Source organism: Microcaecilia unicolor, chromosome 1 (genome assembly GCF_901765095.1).
Source record: "Microcaecilia unicolor chromosome 1, aMicUni1.1, whole genome shotgun sequence".
Taxonomy (NCBI): Eukaryota; Metazoa; Chordata; class Amphibia; order Gymnophiona; family Siphonopidae; genus Microcaecilia; species Microcaecilia unicolor.
Genome location: NC_044031.1, coordinates 671,408,972 through 671,430,414, shown reverse-complemented (window position 1 = coordinate 671,430,414; position 21,443 = coordinate 671,408,972). Strand labels below are relative to the sequence as shown.

The 21,443-nt window shown below is 43.1% G+C and overlaps 1 protein-coding gene across 1 annotated transcript in view; it reads right to left on the bottom strand.

Annotated features, from left to right (window-relative positions):
- The window catches only part of SCAPER (S-phase cyclin A associated protein in the ER), a 960,370-nt gene that overhangs the window by 541,737 nt on the left and 397,190 nt on the right, over positions 1 to 21,443 (bottom strand).

Genomic DNA, 21,443 nt, shown 5'->3' with positions numbered 1-21,443 from the left:
GCGGTACCTGATCGGAATCCAGTTCTCCCAGTCCCAAAGCCTTCTCTCTGCAAAGTTTGGCTCCCCCCCCGCCCCTGCACAGGGGCTGAACTTGACAGATTGAAGGCTTCAGGACTGGCGCTGATAGCGTTACATGAAACATTACTGCTTGAAGGGAGACACGTTTGTAGGATTCCTGCAGCAGTGAAAAAGATTCTCCTGTTCTGCTAAGTACTCCAAAGTGCAGGGCAGCGGGGGAGGGCTAAAGCAAGTGGAGCGCAATAAGTAAGTGTCGGCAGTTCCAGGCACCCCCCCCCCCCCCGAATGTTGGCTGCCCCTGCTGCGCATACCCTGCTTAGCATGTTCCGCCAGCCCTAATGGGTCAGCAAGCCTCTGGTACTAGGAGATTATTCCCAGGTTTTTATAATACCACACTTTGAGCTTAGGTTAAGCTGTCAGGTACTTGCTGCCGTTCAATGATATATTGAACATAGTAGTGAGAACCTCAGATATCGCATCATAATATTCTAAAACCTTTGGGCCCTGGGTCTTATGCAATGAGTAACATAGTAAGTGACGGCAGATAAAGACCTGAATGGTCCATCCAGTCTGCTCAACAGTCAAATTCATTATCAAGTCAATATTAAATTGAGCTAAATACTCCAGCAGAGGAGTTTGTACAGCAGCACCCAGAAGGTCATCCACTTGTGGCAGATGTAAAAGTGGATGCCACGTGGAGGGGCCACACATGTAAACATATTTTTCCAGAAATATATACACAAAGGCATATTCAGGGGTATTGTCACGTTTTCAAAGCAGGAACTGGGTTGTGAGCCCTTGGGCCACTGCCGAGGAGCAGCAGTGGCAGGCAAAACCACCCCACACCGGAGACTAGGCAAATCTCAGGCAAGCAGTTAGGCTTCACCTGCACTTGGCCACTTTTCACCCAGAGTTGAGCTCTGGGCTTCAGGTGGCTGGCAGGACTTGCTGGACAGGGCAGGACTGGATAACAGCAAGGCAGCACAGGGACTGAGGGTCAGAGGGGAAAGGGAGGAACATGGGCAGCAAGGCAGGAGACTGGGCAAGGAAGGGAAAGCTAAAGGGCAGAACAGAAAGCTGCAGAACAGTCACTAAACCGGGAACAAACACTGACTAACAAGACACAGAACTAAGAGCTGCAAGCAGCCCCAAAGCCAGAACACAGACAAACAGAAACTAAACACAGAATTGCAAACAAGAAACCAGGCAAGGGAAGCAAGCAAAACCTAAACTAAACACAGACTAACTAGAAACAGGCAAGAATCTCAGGCAAACACTGGACTAGCAGAAGTGCAACAAGCACCAACATACCAGGGCCTTAGACGCAATGCAAAGGCAAAGCCAGAGAGTTTCAAAATGGCTAATAAGCCCAGACAGGAAAGACTCAGCTGCAGCAATCACCAGGAAGCTATGGTGGCTGTGCAGGCTCAATCCGCGCAAGCAAACCTGGCAGTCTGGAAGATCCGGACCGGACTCAGCTAAAATCTGGAACGGGTGATGGTCCATAGCAGCCACCTGTTCTGGCCACCAGAGGGCGAGGAAAGCACAAACGTAACAGGTATGGAACAAGTCGATGAACGGCAGGATCAGTATTACCCATCAGTATTACCCATCTTCAAATCCTTGCTCAAAGCCCACCTCTTCAATGTTGCTTTCGGCACCTAACCTTTATACCTTTCAGAAAATCTAGACTGCCCCTATTTGACTGACTGTACATTTGTCCTTCAGGTTGTAAGCTCCTTTGAGCAGGGACTGTCCTTCTATGTTAAACTGTACAGCGCTGCGTAACCCTAGTAGCGCTTTAGAAATGTCAAGTAGTAGTAGTAGTATATTTAATAAACACGCAATGATGTTGTTTAAAACATTAGTATGCACCCACTCCCATGAATACATACCCACACTGTTGTGAAGTACTGGTGTATTAAGTGCAACCTGATCCATGAAAAAGAGCCTGTAAGGCGCAGCTTTTGGTTAGCACTGATGGCTGCGCAATCACCCCTAACCACACCCACACAACCCCCTCAGAAGGCACAGGAGATGGGGAGCACTGTGCAACTCAACCCTGTCGCTTGCCACACCCCCACCGTGCAGGAGAGTGGCAGGAAGAGGAAGACAGGCAAACAGGTCCGGGCTGGTCACCAACGCTGCATCAGCCAAGGCCTGCCGCCATCAAGAGCGCAAGTGGCACACGCAGGCAACTAGACAGGAAGAAGCATTTTACCACCAGCCCAGTCCAACCACCATCGGAAGCACACGCACTAAACAAGAGGTAAAGAAACACCTGCACAAGAAAATATGAACGTAGACCCCATCGCTCCCCCTCTGCACCTGATGAGATATCCAGTCTGGGGTGCGCCTCAAGAACCGAAAGAGGGGGAGGCAATGTGGCTATCCCTAGGCCGCATAGCTGCAGTGTTCCAAACCTCTGGGAAGCACCATCATTAACTTGATCAGCGCGACCCCCATGTCACCGTAATGACAGTACATCCAGAGCCGACGACAACAACGCTCCAGCGAGGGGCCCTACTGTACTGTACCAAAGGAGTGCCACAGGAAGCTCATGGCTCCCTCTCGTGGCCCCCTTTGCCATCAAGCACTCCCGCCAGATAGACTACCAGCCCCCAAACCTGCATCCTAGGAAGTCGGGCATCACCAGACCATAAGCCAGCTGCAGACGAAATGCCGAGGAATGAAAACAGGAAAATGTGGGATACAAATGCAATAAATAAATAAAACAAGAGACATTAGCAGTAACACAAAACCAGATGAATCAAAGAAACACGGTGGTGAGTCAACCAGTTGCTGGCTGAACCATACTACGGTGCAACTAACTCACTGAGAAAGAAGAGTCCCCAGGATCAGTAGGAACATGTTCCTGTGACAAGGGCAGGAGCAAATTCAGGAGCAGAGGAAAAGTTGAGCCGTTGGGAGCAGCAGGCAAAAATGGTGATTGCACCTTTGTAATGCCGCCCATACTGCTTCCGGTGGCCACCTCCTTTCTCTGCCTCCTGTACCTCCTCTCTGTTACCTACTCCCCGTCCCTCATTTACCTACACTACCCTCCCTTTCTTGTTATGTTCCTATGAGCCCTTTCTTACTCCCCTGCTCCTTTCCTCATCCAAGACACCCTCTCCCTGCCAAACTCGGCAGCTGCCCATTTGTGCTTGTGAGCACCTAAACAGCTGGGTCACTGTCCTTTCTAAGCATGACCCACTGATCCCGGATAAAATGGCACCAGCTAAGGCCAAGAACAGCAGTTATGATGCTTACTGGAATTGCATATTCTGCATGAATTGCTACAAACTAATTTATCTACTATGGCAGCTCTAGGTAAAAATGGAAGTGGCAGCTTTAGCTATGCAAACATCAAAATATCAAAAGCGTTTGTATGTTAATTGAAGCATGCCTGGACACCCATAATTTGTTATTAGATGATCTCCACTTGAAAGGGAAAATAGAAAACTTCCTTCAAAGAGATCAAAAAGGCAAGAAGCTTCATTATGTCTCCAATCTGGCTAAATCTATTTCTCACCACTAGAAATTATTTCTAGATCTACCACTCAGCCTAAAAGCTATTGGTGCTCCATTTGGTCTGTTGTACTCAGTCTGGATACGAATTACTTATTATAACTCCACTAGGAATTTTGATAACCCGCAAGAGTTGAGCAGGTTCCTAGAAGAACAAATTGGGGGCATGTCTGAGAGGCTCCACCTCTGAATGGTGATGCTCAAGAAGTGACTAGAGGGCTGGTCTGTCTTTTGCATGTGACAGAAAAGCAAAGATACTTACCTGTAGCAGGTATTCTTTGAGTACAGCTGGCCTTATATTCTCACAAGTGGGTAACACGACCATCGTGGCCCAGTCCAGAGCTTATGACAAGCTTAAAAGAGCTTTGTGGAGCATGAGTCATGCTCCACTGTGCAAGTGTGAGTGCCTTCCCACGCACCACGAGAGTGCAGTTACAGCAGTATAATACTATAATGAATAAAAAAAAAAACAGGCGACAACTACAAAGGGAGGTGGGAGGCTTTGTGAGAATTTAAGGCCTGCTGTCCTCAAAGAACAGCTGCTACAGGCAAAGGAGCCAACTTTTCAAAATGATTGGGGGTGCTGAATGAACGCATACTTGTGCAAGAAGTCCTGGCATGCTGCTCAGAGCCAGAAACAAGCAGGGGGGAGAAGAAGAAGTCTAATTAGTTGGTTGGTGGGGCTCGGTATCCCTGCCAGCGAAGGTAAAGGAGTTCAGAGATGCCAAGGGTGGCCCATCACAAAGCTGGAGATTTACCACCGCTATTCTGGAGACTCAAGGCCAATGAGTGAGGCTTTTCTTGTGGGTTCCAGCCATGTCTAAAACCAGTTCTGGCAGACACGCGTTCAAAAAATGACAAACACATAATACATCCAAAACTTAATAATTATCTTCTCATTTCCATCTTCCAAAATTCCAGACAGCAGCTGTACAGATCAGCAGAACCCAAAGCAGTCCAAAACAAGTAAAGTCAGAAACACAGTTTACACCTAATTATTCAACAGCCTTAGGAGTCGCCTTTGGGTTTAAAAAGCAAAACCATGTGCATGTAAGGACTGGATAAACAAATTAAAACAAAATTTAAAGCAAATGCCCATAGTATGTAATTATTGGTAGCAACAATGAAACAGTGATAGAATATTCACTTTGAGGCATATTTTCAAAGCACTTTGGGAGGCTAAGTTCCATAGGTTTCTATGGAACTTTGGGAGGCTAAGTGCTTTGAAAATGAGCCCCATAGTAAGCAGTCTGAGCCAACAGATTTATTTTCCATTGAATATAATTAACTTTGTATGAACTTGGCAAAGACAGACTTTGAAAAAAAGATTGCGTTGGAGGCAATAACACATAGTAAACATTTTTTTTAGGTATATTTAAAGCAAGAAGCTGGCAAAAGAATTGGTTGGACCGCCAGAAGACCGAGGGGTAAAATGGGTAATCAGGGAAGACAAAGCCATAGTGGAGAGATTAAATTAATTCTTTGCTTCTGTCTTTACCAAGGAAGTTTTGGAAAAGATACCGGTGCCAGAAATGGTATTCAAAGCTGATGAGTCTGAGAAACTGAATGAAATCTCTATGAACCTGAAGGATGTAATGGCGCAATTTGACAAATTAAAGAGTATGCAAATCTCCTGGACCGGATTGTATTCATTCCCAAGTACTGATAGAATTGAAAAATGAACTTGCGGAATTATTGTTAGCAATATGCCATTTATCTTTAAAATCAAGCATGGTTCCGTAATATTGGAGGGTGGCCAATTTTTTTTAAAGGTTCCAGAGGTGATCCGGGAAATTATAGACCGGTGAGCCTGACATCAGTGCCAGGCAAAATTGTATAGATTATTATAAAGAACAAAATTATAGAGCATATTCAAAAGCATGGATTAATGAGACAAAGCCAACATGGATTTAGTGAAGGGAAATCTTGCCTCACCAATCTATTACATTTCTTTGAGGGGTGAACAAACACGTGGATAAAGGTGAGCTGGTCAATATTGTGCATCTGGATTTTCAAATGGCGTCTGACAAAGTACCTCATGAAAGACTTAAGAGGAAATTGGAAAGTCATGGGATAAGAGGTAGTGTCCTATTGTGGATTAAAAAATGGTTTAAATATAGAAAACAGAGAGGAGGGTTACATGGTCATTATTCTCAATGGAGAAGGGTAGACCGTGAGGTTCCCAGGGGTCTGTGCTGGGACGATTGCTTTTTAACATATTTATAAATGATCTAGAGATGGGAGTAACTAGTGAGGTAATTAAATTTGCTGATGACACAAAGTTATTCAAAGTTGTTAAACTGCAACAGGATTGTGAAAAATTAGAAGAGGACCTTACAAGATTGGCATCTAAATGGCAGATGACATCTAATGTGAGCAAGTGCAAAGTGATGCATATGGGAAAAAAGAACCCAAATTTTAGTTATATAATGCAAGGTTCCACATTAGGAGTAATCGACCGAGAAAAGGATCTAGGCGTCATTGTTGATGATATGTTGAAACCCTCTGCTCAGTGTGCGGTGGCTGCTAAGAAAGCAAATAGAATGTTAGTTATTATTAGTAAAGGAATGGAAAACAAAAATGAGTACATTATAATGCCTTTGTATCGCTCCATAGTGTGTCTGCACCTCGATTACTGTATTCAATTCTGGTCACCGCATCTCAAAAAAGATATAGTGGAATTAGAAATGGTACAGAGATGGACAACGAAAATGATAAAGGGAATGGGACGACTACCCTATGAGGAAAGGCTAAACGGCTAGGGCTCTTCAGCTTGGAGACAGACAACTGAAGGGAGACATGATAGAGGTCTATAAAATAATGGGTGGAGTGGAACGGGTGGACGTGAACCATTTGTTTACTCTTTCCAAAAATACTAGGACAAGGGGGCATGTGATGCAGCTACAAAGTAGTAAATTTAAAACAAATCGGAGAAAATATTTCTTCACTCAATTTGTAACTAAATTCTGGAATTTGTTGCCAGAGAATGTAGTAAAAGCGGTTAGCTTAGCAGGATTTTAAAAAGGTTTGAGTGGCTTCCTAAAGGAAAAGTTCATAGACCATTAGTAAATTGGACTTGGGGAAAATCCACTACTTATTTGAAGAATAAACAGCATAAAATGTATTGTACTGTTTTGGGATCTTGCCAGGTACTTGTGACCTGGGTTGGCCACTGTTGGAAACAGGATGTTGGGCTTGATGGACCTTCAGTCTGTCCCAGTATGGCAATACTTATGTGCAGCTAATTGTGTGCTGAACTGGACAATGTTGGCACATTTAGACCGATTCTGGACAGAACTTCTGAATGAGAGAAGCCCTTCACTCATTATTCAATACCTGTCTTTGAAATAGTAGTAATAAAAAAGGAAAGTGTATTTTTATAATATACCTCTGCAATCCACAAAACAAAAGCAGCAAGTTCCCACATGCTATCTTTTTCTTTTGATGTAGGCACAGGAAAAAATGTTAAGGCTCCCTGGTTTCAACCTAATGTTTTTTTTTAATTGTACTCATAAATAGTAAGTCTGATTGTTAAGTAACTGATTCTCATAATGTTATGTTAACATCTCTGCACGAATACAGGGAGTCCCTATAACTAGCTTCTCCTAATGACACACTGATTTAAACATTTAGGACAAATTAGAACTCTAACCGATGAAATCAATACTTCCTCTATGCACATCCCTATGCAGCAGAAGCCGGTATCTTTAAGTGTGAGATCAAATAAAAATGCTACCGACAATAAAGAACTCTTGTTCTGCAGAAGCCAGCCCTTGGCTAGTGCTCTGAAATTCAATACTGCCTCTTGTTTACATTTCCTTTTCCAGGTTTCTCAACAGGGAGGAGGATTTGAAATGAGGGAAATCTTATCTGGTCCTGATTATTATTGGTTACTGAACAATGCTGCATGGAGCAAGGTTTGGGAGAGTCCAGGAGCCTGGAGGGAGGGACTGCTGTGCTCCCAAACCTTGAATCTGGGTGAAACACACGCAGCTCCTAAAACAGAGAAAGAGTTGCTTCTTCTTCTTCTTTTTTATTTAAATCATTTTGCAACCTTATTCACATCCCCAAAAAAAAAAAACCAACAGGAAAGATTGGGCTGTGTACCAGCCTGTCATGATGTCAGAGGGGAAGCTATGGCAGATTATCAGCAACGGAGGCCTCACTGCAGGCTGAGGGCCAAGCAGGGCTGCAACGGGAAGCACAGCAGGCACAAGCACTCTTGATGATGATGCACTCTGTTGAATGAAGCAAGTCAGCAGTTCAGACAGCAAGGCCCGGATGCATTCATCAACATTGGGAAAGGCTTTGGGGGGGGGGGGGGGGGGTCAGCTCATAGACAGTCTGCAGATCTGCTGGGGTTCAGACAGGAGGCTGGTCATGGCTGCAGGGAGACTGACACATCGGCACCTCTTGTATGGAGGGGGAATGGTCCTCCCATCCTCGGGGGATGACTCCCTCGGCACCCCAGAGTTCACAGCACCGTGCGTCAAGGAGGATCGAAGCAGATGCTTCTTGGCCTTTGCCCGAAGTTGGTCACAACATCGAATCCTCCTGTCGCCTCTGGATCGGGTCTTACACAGGACGGTCCCAGGGGATCTGCATAGCAGCTGACACTGCGGCAGGTAGATACATTTGATGCACAACTGCTCCCAGTGTCAATATGTCTAGCAGACATACATACCAACGCCGACACCGAGGATTCAGAACAGGCTCCAAAAATCTTCTCATACTCTGCCTTTCTGGCCACCTGGGTCCTTTTTTTCAAACAAAGACACAGGATACAGTCAGAAGGCCCATGGTAAGACCCCAGACACCGAACACATCAAGAATGGGTATCTGTACCGGAGATAGTTCGATTGCACAGGGCACAGTGCTTAACGCCACTGGGAACATGGAAGCAAAAACTTCCAAAACCAAGTCAAATGACTCGATAATGCAGGAAAAGGGGCTAAGCACCAGAGAAAAACAGAGGAAGAACCCGACTGAAGTCAAGGCCTAAAAGCAGCCTGATGACATAGAAAAAAATAAAGAAAACTTAAACACAGGCAAAATTGCCTAAACACAATAAAGGAAGGGAAAAAAAAGAGACTCAACACATGGGAAAATACAAAATAGGCCAAAAACAGCCAAAACAATGAGCTGATCAAGCTGTGAAGAACAAGAGAAAACCATACCCTGTATCACTTCGACAAAAGAACTGTGGGAACTGCACGCTCATGGTGAGCGGGAAGGCACTTGGCCAGTGGAGCGTGGCCCATGCTCCACAAAGCTCTTTTAAGCTTGTCATAAGACCCAGACTATACAGTGCAATCCGCTTAAGTGCAAGGGTCTGGGACCAAAGAAATGCATGCAGTTAACCGGATCGTGCACTTAACCGTTGTGACCCAAAGAAGCTTGACATCTGATAAACATATGTACAGTACTGTTTATTATTATACGTACAGTATACAGTCTCCATTAACTGACATTACGCTTACTTGAAGTAATCAGTTATAATCCTCTGTACACGAATGGGTCTGTGAGTTCCATAGACTATGTCTGCCAGACGGTAAAAACTGTCATAGCACTGACATCCAGTGGCCTCCAGATAGGCCCGCACAGTGTTGAGACTCTCCAGCGCTCTTGCAAAAGTGACAGGTGAAGGTTGTTGAATTTCGTCAGCATGTGCCTCGCTGCTCATTTCATCCTCTGATTCATCATCAGCTGTTGTTGCCTGTGTGTAGGCGCATATCTAGACATCAGTGCTGTCGTCAGCTGTTTTTAGATCGTAATCAACAGCTACGTAGCAATGGAACTCCTCTTCAGTAACACCGGCTGGGATGTCAATAACCTGTTCATCTGACACGTTTGCAACAGCTGCATCTGTTTCGTCCATCTCCACATCTTTAACAAAGCTTGCCCGCTTGTAGCCGTTCACAATGGTTGCCTGTGTAACATGATCCAACAATGATAGATTACGAGCCAGCTCAACAGCACGTTTATTCTTGCCAGTCTGGTCATCCATAACGCTCATCAGACGACGTAGCACAAGAGCCCGATAATGTTGTTTGAAATTGGCTATTATGCCCTGATCCATAGGTTGGATCAGAGAGGTAGTGTTTGGTGGCAGGAAGACCACCTTGACGTTAGACAGCCTGACATCATCCCTGTGTGCAGCACAATTATCACAAAGCAACAAAATCAGACACTTTTGTGCCCGTATTCTAGTGTCTAACTTCTTTAGCCACTGCTTCCAAATTTCCCCAGTCATCCATGAATTTGCATTAGCCTCATATGACACAGGAAGTCGCTTAACTTTCTTGAAGTAACGGGGCTGTTTGCTCTTTCCAATGACGAGGGGTTCCAACTTCTCACTCCCACCCATATTGCAGCAAAGGAGGATCGTCAGTCGGTCCTTCGACGTTTTACCTCTAGTAGTTTTGGCGTGTTTGAATGCAAGTGTTCCATCAGGAATCGCTCGCCAGTAGAGACCGTTTTTGTTAGCATTGAAAATGTCACGAGGTGCAAACTCGTTCAAGATGGTAGGAAGAACTGAAACAACCCAATTTTCAGCACCAAAGTCATCAGCATCTTGTTTCTCACCATGCTGTTCTTGATCTTTATGTTGTTCCTCTCCTTCCATCTTTCCAACCATCCAACAGTGGCTGGTTAGCTTACTCCATAAGCAGTGGACCACTGACAAGAAACTGTCTGCTCCTGACTCGAAAAAACCACCAAAGAGCATCTTCTACCTCCTCAGCTTTTCCCGCCCATTTTAGTTTCCGTTGTGGATTTGTATTGTTTTGCCAGTCTTCCAGAAGCTGGTCTTTCTGCTTCAAGACACATGAAATTTGACTGGGATTGACACCATATTCTTTAGCAATAGATGCTTGACTTTGTTTTCTAATTTTTTTAAGAACTTCTATTCATTCAGCTAGTGTTAAAGTCTTACAGTTCCGCCGCAACAACCCTAGTGTACACTCTAACAACATTCTTTCGCTTATTCTGCCTGTGGCAGCTAAAGGGGGGTAAATTTGAAATCTCGTTGGTTGTCACGTTCCAATCGGCTTCCATATTACATGTGCGCGCTTTTGCAGAGTCTTCCCTGCAGAGGAGAGGTCTTAAACCATGCATGTAAGTGAATCTTGCACATATCAGTGGTGCGCTAAACCGAAGTTTGTCCCCATAGAAACTGATGGCAGCAAAAACGGGACCGAAGTACAGCATGCAGATAAACAGAGCATGCACTTATCCGAAGTGCACTTAATATATATATATATATATATATATATATATATATATATATATATATATATATATATATATATATATATATACACACAATTCTGCCTTTTCCTACTACTACTAATCATTTCTGTAGCGCTATTAGATATACACAGTGCTGTATATCTTATCTGAAGGTACTTTCTCTTTCCCTAGAGGGCTCACAAGGTAAAATTATGTATCATACCTGATAATTTTCTTTCCATTAATCATAGCAGATCAATCCATAGACTGGTGTGTATTCTAAGTGTTGGCGTTCCTGCAAGGAGGTCTGGAGAAAGGCCTGTCGCTCAGCTCTCTTAAGGTCCAGGTAGCGGCTCTAGCTTGCTTCAGGAGTTGCCTCCGTGAACCCCAGGAACAGCTCTCTACACGAGAGCGCCTGGAGCTCGGAAACCCTCCTGGCTGAAGTGATTGCCACCAAAAAGACCGCTTTCAACGTCAGGTCCTTCAGAGACAGCCGCGATAATGGCTCAAAGGGCGGCTTCTGCAAGGCCCGCAGCACCAGATTGAGATTCCACGTAGGCACTATCGCGTGCAGAGGAGGGCGTAGGTGATTAACCCCTTTGAGAAAACGCACATCTGGCTGAGAAGCCAGGGAAGCACCCTTCAGGCAACTCCTGAAGCAAGCTAGAGCCGCTACCTGGACCTTAAGAGAGCTGAGCGACAGGCCTTTCTCCAGACCTCATTGCAGGAATGCCAACACTGAGAATACACACCAGTCTATGGATTGACCTGCTTGATGATATGGAATCTAAATTTTAAAAGATACAGTTGTTGGTATTTGTGTCTTGAGAACTGGTGTTGTTAAGGTTTGTTATATAGCTATTTAGATGGTTATTTGCAGGATTATGTGTTACTTCACATGGAGGGCCATTTTTAGAAAAACATCCAAGTCAGAATTGGGATGTTTCTTTCATTATGTCCAAAAAGAGCCGCCCATCTTAGAGCTATTTCCAAACAGGAAAAACGTCTGGGTTTCCTGTTCGAAAATGGCACAAAGACAGATGTTTTTGCACAGTAACCCCCAGATTCTAAAATGATGACAAAATTCATATGTGCAAATTGAAGCACGTAGCCAATCTGCATGCACAACTTAATAGTTTAGTAAGCTAATCAGTGCCAATAACTGGCTGATAACCAATTATTGGTGTTAATTGGCCTTAATTAGGATTTATATGCAGATCATATTCTAAAACAATCCACGCGTAATTCCTAACATGTGTAAAATTTGGGGGGAGTGGCTTGGGGCATTTTCTGGGTGTTCTAATATTTTACATGCGAAAATACAGAACTGCACCTAATTTAGGTGCTGGCATTTATACCAGCTTTTAGCAGGCGTTACTGCTGGTGCCTAAAATTAAGGCTCAGTTTATGCCCTAAGCGCTATTCTATAAAGGACGTGTACCCTTTATAGAATAGTGCTCAGCTATTTTTAGGTGTCATTATAGAATTTACCCCAAAATGTCCACAAAGAAGAGTCATTTTCCAAAGCGACATGTCCAACTTATAAACACCACAAAAAAAAAAACCAGGCACTAGAATGTCTACCTGGCATCATTTTCAGAGAAATGGCCACACAGAGGTCCTTGCAGATCAAAGGGGCAGCCTAGTGGTAAGTGCAGTGGACTTTAAACAATGACACCCATCATGGTTCCTTTATTTTGTACAGTGAGCCATTCAGGAACAGAATAAAATCTACTTTACCTGACTGTACACCATTACAATAGTGTTCCACTCTGCAGGTGTCTCCTATATTTAGGTACAGTAGGTAATTTGGTGGTTTTGGAGCGCTCACAATTTCCATCACAAATATACTAGGTAGAATGGAATTTGGACCTGGACCCTCTTGTCCACAGTCTACCGCACAGACCTCTAGGCTACTCATCGGAGCTGCCCTGCTGCTCTGTTGGGTATCCCCATAATACTTGACGCTGTCATAGCGCTTGGTATCCCCTTTCAGTTTCACTTCTTAATGAGGTGGAAAGGAGATAGCATCAACTGTAAAAGCGGTTAGCTTAGTGGGGTTTAAAAAGATTTGGATGGCTTCCTAAAAGAAAAGTCCATAGACCATTATTAAAATGGACTTGGGGAAAATCCACTGCTTATTTCTACAATAAGCAGCATAAAATGTATTGTACTGTTTTGGGATCTTGCCAGGTACTTGTGACCTGGGATTGGCTACTGTTGGAAACAGGATGCCAGGCTTGATGGACCTTCGGTCTGTCCCAGTATGGCAATACTTATGTACTTAACTGGGGGACCAGTGGCCAGTCGGTCAGTCAGAGCACATTTTTGTAACTTAGACCTGATTGAAACAGGTCTAGATAAAAATGTACTTCTTTTGTGCTCTGGACATTTCTTCCTGTTCACCGAAAGGTGTCCTAATTTTGGGCCCACCCTAGTCCCTCCCCAAACACCCCCCCTTGCTATTTGGATGAACTCAGTGAAAAATGTCCCAATTCTGCCTTTTCAAAAATTGTAATTTAGATGTTTTGGGCAGATTATTTTTTTTTTTTGGTCATTTTAAGACATCTACCTGCTTTGAAAATGAGCTCCAAAGTGTCTATGAAAGGGATTTTGTGTTGCTATTATTGAGGTGCTACCAGAATCTGAAAATATTAATTTCTAAGGAAAGCTATAAAGAGAAACATCTCAGTTATGCCGTTTCTAAAAAAAAAAAAAAGTATTAAACTGAGGTATTCCTACTTAACTTACTGTATATGACTGACTCCACAGTTATTTTAAGTACAATTACATTTTCAGTTCAATAAAAATATTTAATTCCTCAATTTTTATCATTAAAAAAAATGATCACTGCCCCTCCTCCCCTTGCCCAGGGATGCACAGGCCAACCTAATTGCTGCTCAGAAGACATCATGACTTGCACTTCTTCCCTGGCTGAGAGGAAACGTTGTAAGCCATGGGTAACTGTTTATATCCAAACACCTAAGAATTTATATTCCTACTGCTCTGTGTACTTTGCTTACCAACAAAATGTGCGCTCTTTTCTTTAATAGGACTGCCATGGTTAGTAGAATGTCACTGAATGACTTTTGTTTGAAGCTAACCAGGAACTAGTTCAGCATAGACCAATCCTGCAGCTTCACTCTGTATATCCTTGCTGCTGCTTTTACCGTTGATTGTGCTGACAGTCTTACTTGGGTACGGGCACTTGTAAAACAATTGCTTGATTGTACCAAGTCATATTGAATATCCTCCTATATCACTCAGATAGTAATTGGTGACATGGGTCACAGAGAAAGCATTACTTTCTCGTACTTCAATCAAATTATAAACCTTGGCAGATAAAATCTGGCTGTTTCAGGTTCATAACGCATACAGCTGAATCTCTATTTAAAGCTGGCACTAGTCTGAAGAGTTTTGAAAGGCAGTTGGAAAGCATCCACATCAAATCCGTCTGTTTAAATTTTGTTTACTTGTGGTAACAGCATACATCTGTCTAAAGTTACTGATAAACCACAGAAAGCTCAGTAACCTTGCTGCTACCCAAATCTCAAAACAAGATTCATCCACAGCTAATGACTAAGAAAATATTCTAAGCATACAGTAAAGTATGGGGCTAGTTTCCTTTTCAAATAATAGAGCTCAGTATTAAAGCTCAATTCCCAGTCACTGATGATAAATTATTAAAATATCAGATGAGGTGCAGACTTTGTTCAGGCATTTTTAGATATGTTTCTCAAAAAAGAGAAAGTGCCTGTTGTTCAGGGTCAGTTAATCAGTCAGTCCATCTCTCTGTTGTCCATCTGTGTGTCCACTTGCATCTGTCTGCATTGAGAGTTTTAAAAAGGGCAGGGAAGGAACTAAGTCTCGGAGTGGTGTGGGGCACAGGCCGCAGTGGAAAAAAAGAAAGTTTTGCAGGGAACTAACTACTATAACAGAAGGAAGTTGAAGTGGTGAGGAAGAGGAAGAAGAGAAGCTCAGTGGGGAAACTGATCACTCTGCTGGCACTGGAACAAGAGACCTCTTGGGTACCAGTATGGAAAGCAGCTGATAAGGGTCCTCAGATCCTGCCAGTGAAGGAATTGCAACTTGTTATGCAAAATGGTGCAAACACTGAGAAGATCATTGAGAAATGAGCGAAAAGAGAGGGGGGGAGGAGAGGGAGGGGGGGGAAGGGGAAGGGGGAATAACTCAATGTAAAAAATATTGATGGGAGAGTTGATTGTCAAAAGTTAATATTAATAATATAAGATTTAATGGTTGGTACTATGACATTTTGTGTTATTGTAAACTGTGTTGAATCATCAATAAAAATTTCATTTAAAAACAAATGGTGCAAACAGAGACTGCAGGTAGCAAGGAGCTTTGGTCCCTGCTCCTCTAGAGAAGGTAGCAGTGAAACAAAAAGTCTGTTATGGTAGAGTGGAGGAGAAGAGTTGGGATGGGAGAAAAGGGGAAGGAGAATGATAAAGTGGAGAGAGAAGAGTGAGGGCTACCAGAAGAGGAGTGGAGGGAGGGAGGGGTGGGAATTAAGAATGGAAAGAAGACTATTGGGCTGATGATCAGAAGCAAACACGGGCGCTAGAGGACAATAGCGCCTGTGTTTGCTCCCACCCAATGATCAGAGCCGGTGAGCATGTGTAATAATGCACTTGTCAGTTCTGAACGCTAATTGCACATGCAAACAAGGGTCTCCCACATTCATCCCTCATGATAAGTGGGCAGCGCGCCAAACAAGGGTGCTGCTACCGCTGCAAACCTTATGCCGGCTCGGAGCTGGCATTAGGGTTTGCTAGCGAGAGAGGAATGAGGGAGATCCACTGAAGAGGTTTGACAGGTCCGGGATTTTCTCCCAGACCTGTGAAACCTAAGCCCGTCCGCCCCCCCTCCCAAAAAACACCAGATCCCCACCCCCACGGCACAAAAACCCTGGTGGTCCAGTGGGAGCACTAGCTTCCCCCCTTCCACCCCCCCCCCCTCACACATCGCACAAAAACATCCTGGTGGTCCAGTGGGACTGCTATCTGCCCCCCCTCCACCCCCAGAGGCCTACATCTCTATCCCTCCTCTTCGGGCACCTTCCCAAAATGGTGGCATCCCACCCTGCCTGGTACATCCTGGTATATGGCTTAACCCATATATGGAAGGTAAGCCCCGTCCAGCGCATCCCAGGATACACCGGGCAGGGCGGGACACCACCATTCTGGGAAGGCCCCCAAAGAGGAGGGAGGGAGTGCTAGTCCCTCCCTCCTCCAACTACTACCACCACTACAGAGGTAGGCCGCTGGGGGTGGAGAGGGGCAGATAGCCAGCGGTCCCTCTGGACCAACAGAGTTCTGCTGTTTGACAGATCCAGGTATTTGACAGCCCGGACCTGTCAAACAACTTCTGCGGGAGGATTGTGCCTTGGGCGCATGCCTAGGCACAATCCTCCTGCAGAAGTACCCCTATGATCAGAGCTAATAGCGCACATAAATTTGCAAGCTATTAACTTTGATCATAGGGGCGTATGAGAGGGTAAAGAGGAGGAAAAGGTTTAGAAGGGAGAAGAGGAACAGAAAACAGAGCAGAGAGAGGAAGGGCAGCAATATTTCTATATCTCTTCCTTTTGCTTATTCTTCTGGTCTAGTTATATTTCCCCTTTTCTTTTTTTCTCCTGTGCTATCTGTTTTATGGCGCTCTTTTCTTTTAAAGCCTTTGGCTGTGTTTTATTGTAAACCACCTTGTTTTTGGAAGGAAAGGTGGTATATAAAATTTTAATAAACTATAAACTGTAAGTGTGCAGTACAGGTCTCTGTCACATATAACACAGAAATCACATGCAGCAGCTTCCCATTCTGTGCATACATGCATACCCCTCCACACACACCGTCCCCTGACCATAGACACAAACACCAATCTATATTAACAACCCAACACACACACACCTCCTGCCATCCTTCCCCCATCCTTTTTTCTCACCGCTCCCATTAATCATCATCCTTCCAGTCACACATACATCCAGTCCTCTGTCCAGAAACAATCCACTCCAGACCACCTACCCTTTCTCATACACAGACATACCCAGTTCTATATACACATCTCCTGCACAAACATCCAAACATACCATACACTCCTCTTCTGCTTTCACACACCCATATATTATCACTCTTCCCTCATTCCCCATATGCTGTGGTAAAGAGATTGGGGTCAGATCACAGTCAGTGTCCAGGATGGTAGAGACCTTAGGCGGTCGGTGGCCCAACTGTTTGGGGAGGCTAAAGGGGGCGGGATTAAGGGTGGGGCCAGGGGTGGAGCTTAAATCCATAATTGTCTGATAACACACAGAGAAAATAAATAAAAATAAAAGTCACAATTAATACCTTTTATTAAATTTAGATATTAGATATGTATCATATGTCAAAGAATAAAGTGGTTGCTCAAAGCATATACTAACCACAATCGCTCAACTACAAAACACTATGCACAACTTTGTGCAAAAACACACTCAGAACCTTACTGTACCATAAATATTACACTGGGCAGAGCCTAATACACCAATATACCACCCATACGGAAAATGCAGACCGTCAACAATATGAAACAAGGATCATAATATCACAATTCTCATGTAGAGCCACAAAACATCCTAATTCATGTTTAATGTGGGATAAAATGCCATACATAAGTAAATAAATAAATATAAACATTTAATGTTGAGCACCTGATTCTCAAAGTGGACATATTCCAAACACTATAATGAAAATAAAATTATCTTTTCTACCTTTGTTGTCTGGTGATTTTGTTTTTCTGATCATGCTGGGCCAGTATCCAATTCTGCTGCTATCTGTCCTCTTAACTCCGTTTCCAGGGCTTTCTTTCCATTTATTTCTTTACTTTCTGCCTTTCTTCTTCATTTCTTGTCCTCGCTCCCCTGCCCCCCCCTCCAGCCATCCACACCCACCCACCCATTGATTCCCTCCTCTCCTCTCTGTTCCCGGGCAGATTTTCTAACAGGAGCTGCTCATCCAATCAGAGAGCTCTATTTGAATGCAGATTAACATACAGACACTCTAATGGGAATTTTTAGTCAAAAACCCTAGCTAAGCCCTTCGTTTTTGGATCAAAGTTCACATTTTTGATCAGAGCCATGCCCTAACATTAAGGCTGTAAACATTGCCAACAATTTTTACTTATAAATATGCAAATGAGAACCTCCCAAAAATGGACTAATTTGCATATGGCTTGAGCAAATTTGAGTACATAGCATACCAATCCCACTTCCTAGCACCTAAATTCTGCAATTAGATTTAATGTAAATACTAGTAAGATAATCAAATTACAACTGGTTATACACAAGGCTAGAGACGGCTTTCACTGTAGCTGCTGCTGCTATTTAAACCCCCCAGAGCAGCAGGACTCACAGGAGAACTAGTACTAATACTATTTAGCATTTCTATAGAAACAGCTGATCCATCCTGCTGTGGCTGGGGAGGCATAGCCTCCCCAAGCCTCTTATACCGGGTGCCTATGGTAGAGACTATTAACAGGATCCACCTTAACAAGGAAATTACATACAAGACTCAAAATGGCCCCCAATAGAAATTGCAGTTCCCATGAGTTCATACGGTGGGGGCCAGGAGAAGAACTGAAAGGGCTCGGGAAGTTGGTGGTGATGGGTAGAGGCAGAGAAGTACTAGGTGACATTAGTAGTAGCAATGGCCCTAGAACAGACGAGATTTTTCCCTGGAAAGAAACAGAGCAGCGTCTGCAGTCATAGAGAAGGAAGCAATTCCCTTTGCCTATTCTGCCCACAGCCAGTAGTGGAGGAAGAAGAAAGCATAGAAAGTGATGTCAGCAGATCCCATAGTTTATTTTGACGAAGAAGAGATGAAGTGTATAAATGGCTAATGTTTGTAGGCCTGAGAGATCTATTACTGCTGTTTTTCTCCCAATGGAAAGGAGACAACTCATCTTTTTTTATATATAGAGAAGGACGTCCATAAAGGATGTCCTTGGCATGTGCATAACGCATAAAGCTTGGCTGCTCTGCGCATGCTCGACTGTTTAACGATGGAATAGAGAATGCAAGTGAGCTACAACGAGCAGCTCATTTGCATTCTTATTCCTTGATGCATGCCCGTTCCTTACCGATTCGCTAAGGGATCGGTAAGGGAAGGGCTTTAACAATTTTTTAGTGCATCTTGGCCTGGGTCAGACCAATGGTCCAACTAGCCCAGTATCCAGTTTCCAACAGTGGCCAAGTCAGGTTATAAGTACCTGGCAGAAACCCAAACAGTAGCAACATTCTATGCTACCAATCCCAGGGTAAGCAGTGGCTTCCCCATGTCTATCTCATTAGCAGACTATGGACTTTTCTTCCAAGAACTTGTTCAAAACTTTTTAAAACCCAGATACGCCGTTACTCTTTCCAACCTAAAAGAAGTTGGAAAGAATTATACAAAAGGAGTTGAGAATGTCCTGGTGGGGGAGGGGGACGCAAAATAGCTCTCCAAAATTTTTAAAGGAACGGGATGAGACTTGCCATAAGGGAACAACCCACAAAAATACACAAGCTTGAAAATTAATCAAACTGGACTGTAGGTTCTATAGAAATAAGCCTCCACAAAATGGCCCAGTGGATATCTTTGGGAAAGAGTTCCAGATTCTCTAGCTGTTAGTTCTCTAAAATGAAGAACTCTGACTTCTTTAGTTTTTTCTCATATGAGTCATTAGTGTCCCTTCTCTGTACTTTTCCTAATTCTGCTATATCTTTTTTAAGATATAGTTAACAGATTTGCACAAAAACCTCAAAGTATAGTCAAATCACGAAGTGATACAAAAGCATTATGATATTCTTTATTTTATTCTCTATTCCTTTCCTAATAATTCCTTACATTGTGTTGCTTTTTTAGCCACCACTGTAAACTGAGCAGAAGATTTCAACATATTGTCTATGACACATAGATCCTTTTCTTGTGTGATGACTCCCCAATGTGGAACCTAGCACTGTACAACTATAATTTGGTTTATTCTTCCCTATGTGTATCACTTTGCACTAATTCACATTAAATTGTTTCTGTCATGGATAATTGTTATGCTAAACACTAAGGCCTTCCTCACTGAGCTTTGAAGAACTTTACAGTATGTACAAAATGTTGCAGCTAGACTAGTTTCTTGGATACAAAATTTTAACAAGTCACCCCATACTTGGAGCAACTCTATTGGCTGCCAATCAAAGAACAAATTAAATTTAAAGATATGATAGTTTTTAAAGCACTGAATGGTCTCTCATCAGCTATTCTGAAAAAGTTTCACAAAGGTATTATCCTGCCAGATCTGTATGACTAGAATATCTGTATCTGCTAATGATTCCTACAGTGAAAACAATGTATATGCATTCAAGCGCATTGCACCTAATTTATGGTACTGATTGACTCCTGCTCATGTTCATGTAAGTCCATATAAGTTAGGTATACTGTTTGTAGTTTCATCTTTGTGTATTGGTGAGTTATCTTATTATTTTCTTTGTTACATTGTGAGTTGCTTAGAAATACCAATTTGTGGCACATACATAGTTTAAATAAATTAATCCTACATGTGCAATTTTACCCACAGCAGAGGGTGATGGTCCTAGGAACAGAATCTAGAAACATACATGCTTGCCATTTGACAAAAACAAATATCTCCACAAAAAGAATATATAGATGTATTTGGACACATTTTCTTTCTACATATTTTCACTTTGAAAATTGGTGCAAAGCTCAAGGATTAATAATTAGCCACCTACTTTGTAGATATGAAGGCATGAAATTGCCCTCAATATATAAACAGAAGAGAAAAAAAACCAACAATCTAAAGGTGACCCTAGGTGGGCCAAACCTCCCTAAATAGAGCTCCAGAAACTGAAGCTTCCTAAGTTTGCCAGTGGCATGAGCTTTTTATACCTCCGGAATTGATGGCTTTCTGTAAGTTACACGTGTCACTTGGCACCACACCATTGATCCGCCTATGCTCCTCCCACGTTTACATCCCAGAGTTACAAGCTATAGCACTTAGGTGCTACTTTACAGAACAGCACTTAGTGAACCTTTGTGAAAAAATGCCAATTAAAGATGCCATTGATGCACCTAAGTGTCAGGTAGTTCTAGGCATGAGCTTATACAATCGCCCCGATAGCTTCTTATGCTTTATAAAAAAAGATTTCCAAAGGTTGGCGAAAACTCTGAGGTGTCAGCAGCCAATTATGTTACTTGCTCATAAAGAGAGAGCATATTATTGCAGCATACTGCAGCAAAATTTTGCAGTGTAAGCTGATACCAGAATGGCTATGGAATCTTGCACAGTTTGGTATTTGTTTTTCAGCATATGCCAAAACAGAAAAAATATCCACAATATGGTTGTGGTAGGATGGTCTCCTGTTTTGTGAATTCATCTCAGCTTACTGATTCAGAAGTAGACAAATATCCTTCCACAAAGTAACTGAAAATAAAACAAATTTTTCTATCTTTGATGTATGGGCATTTTATTTTGTAATCAGAGTGATCCTCATCTCTTGTCCACTTTCCTTTTATCAGGCTTCTCCTAAGCCCTTTTCAAGGGGCTCCTTTATATTTTCTATTTGGTCTGTCTCTTTGTCATCTCTCTTGCTTCCTTACATTTGTTTCTGACATCAATCTTTCCACCTA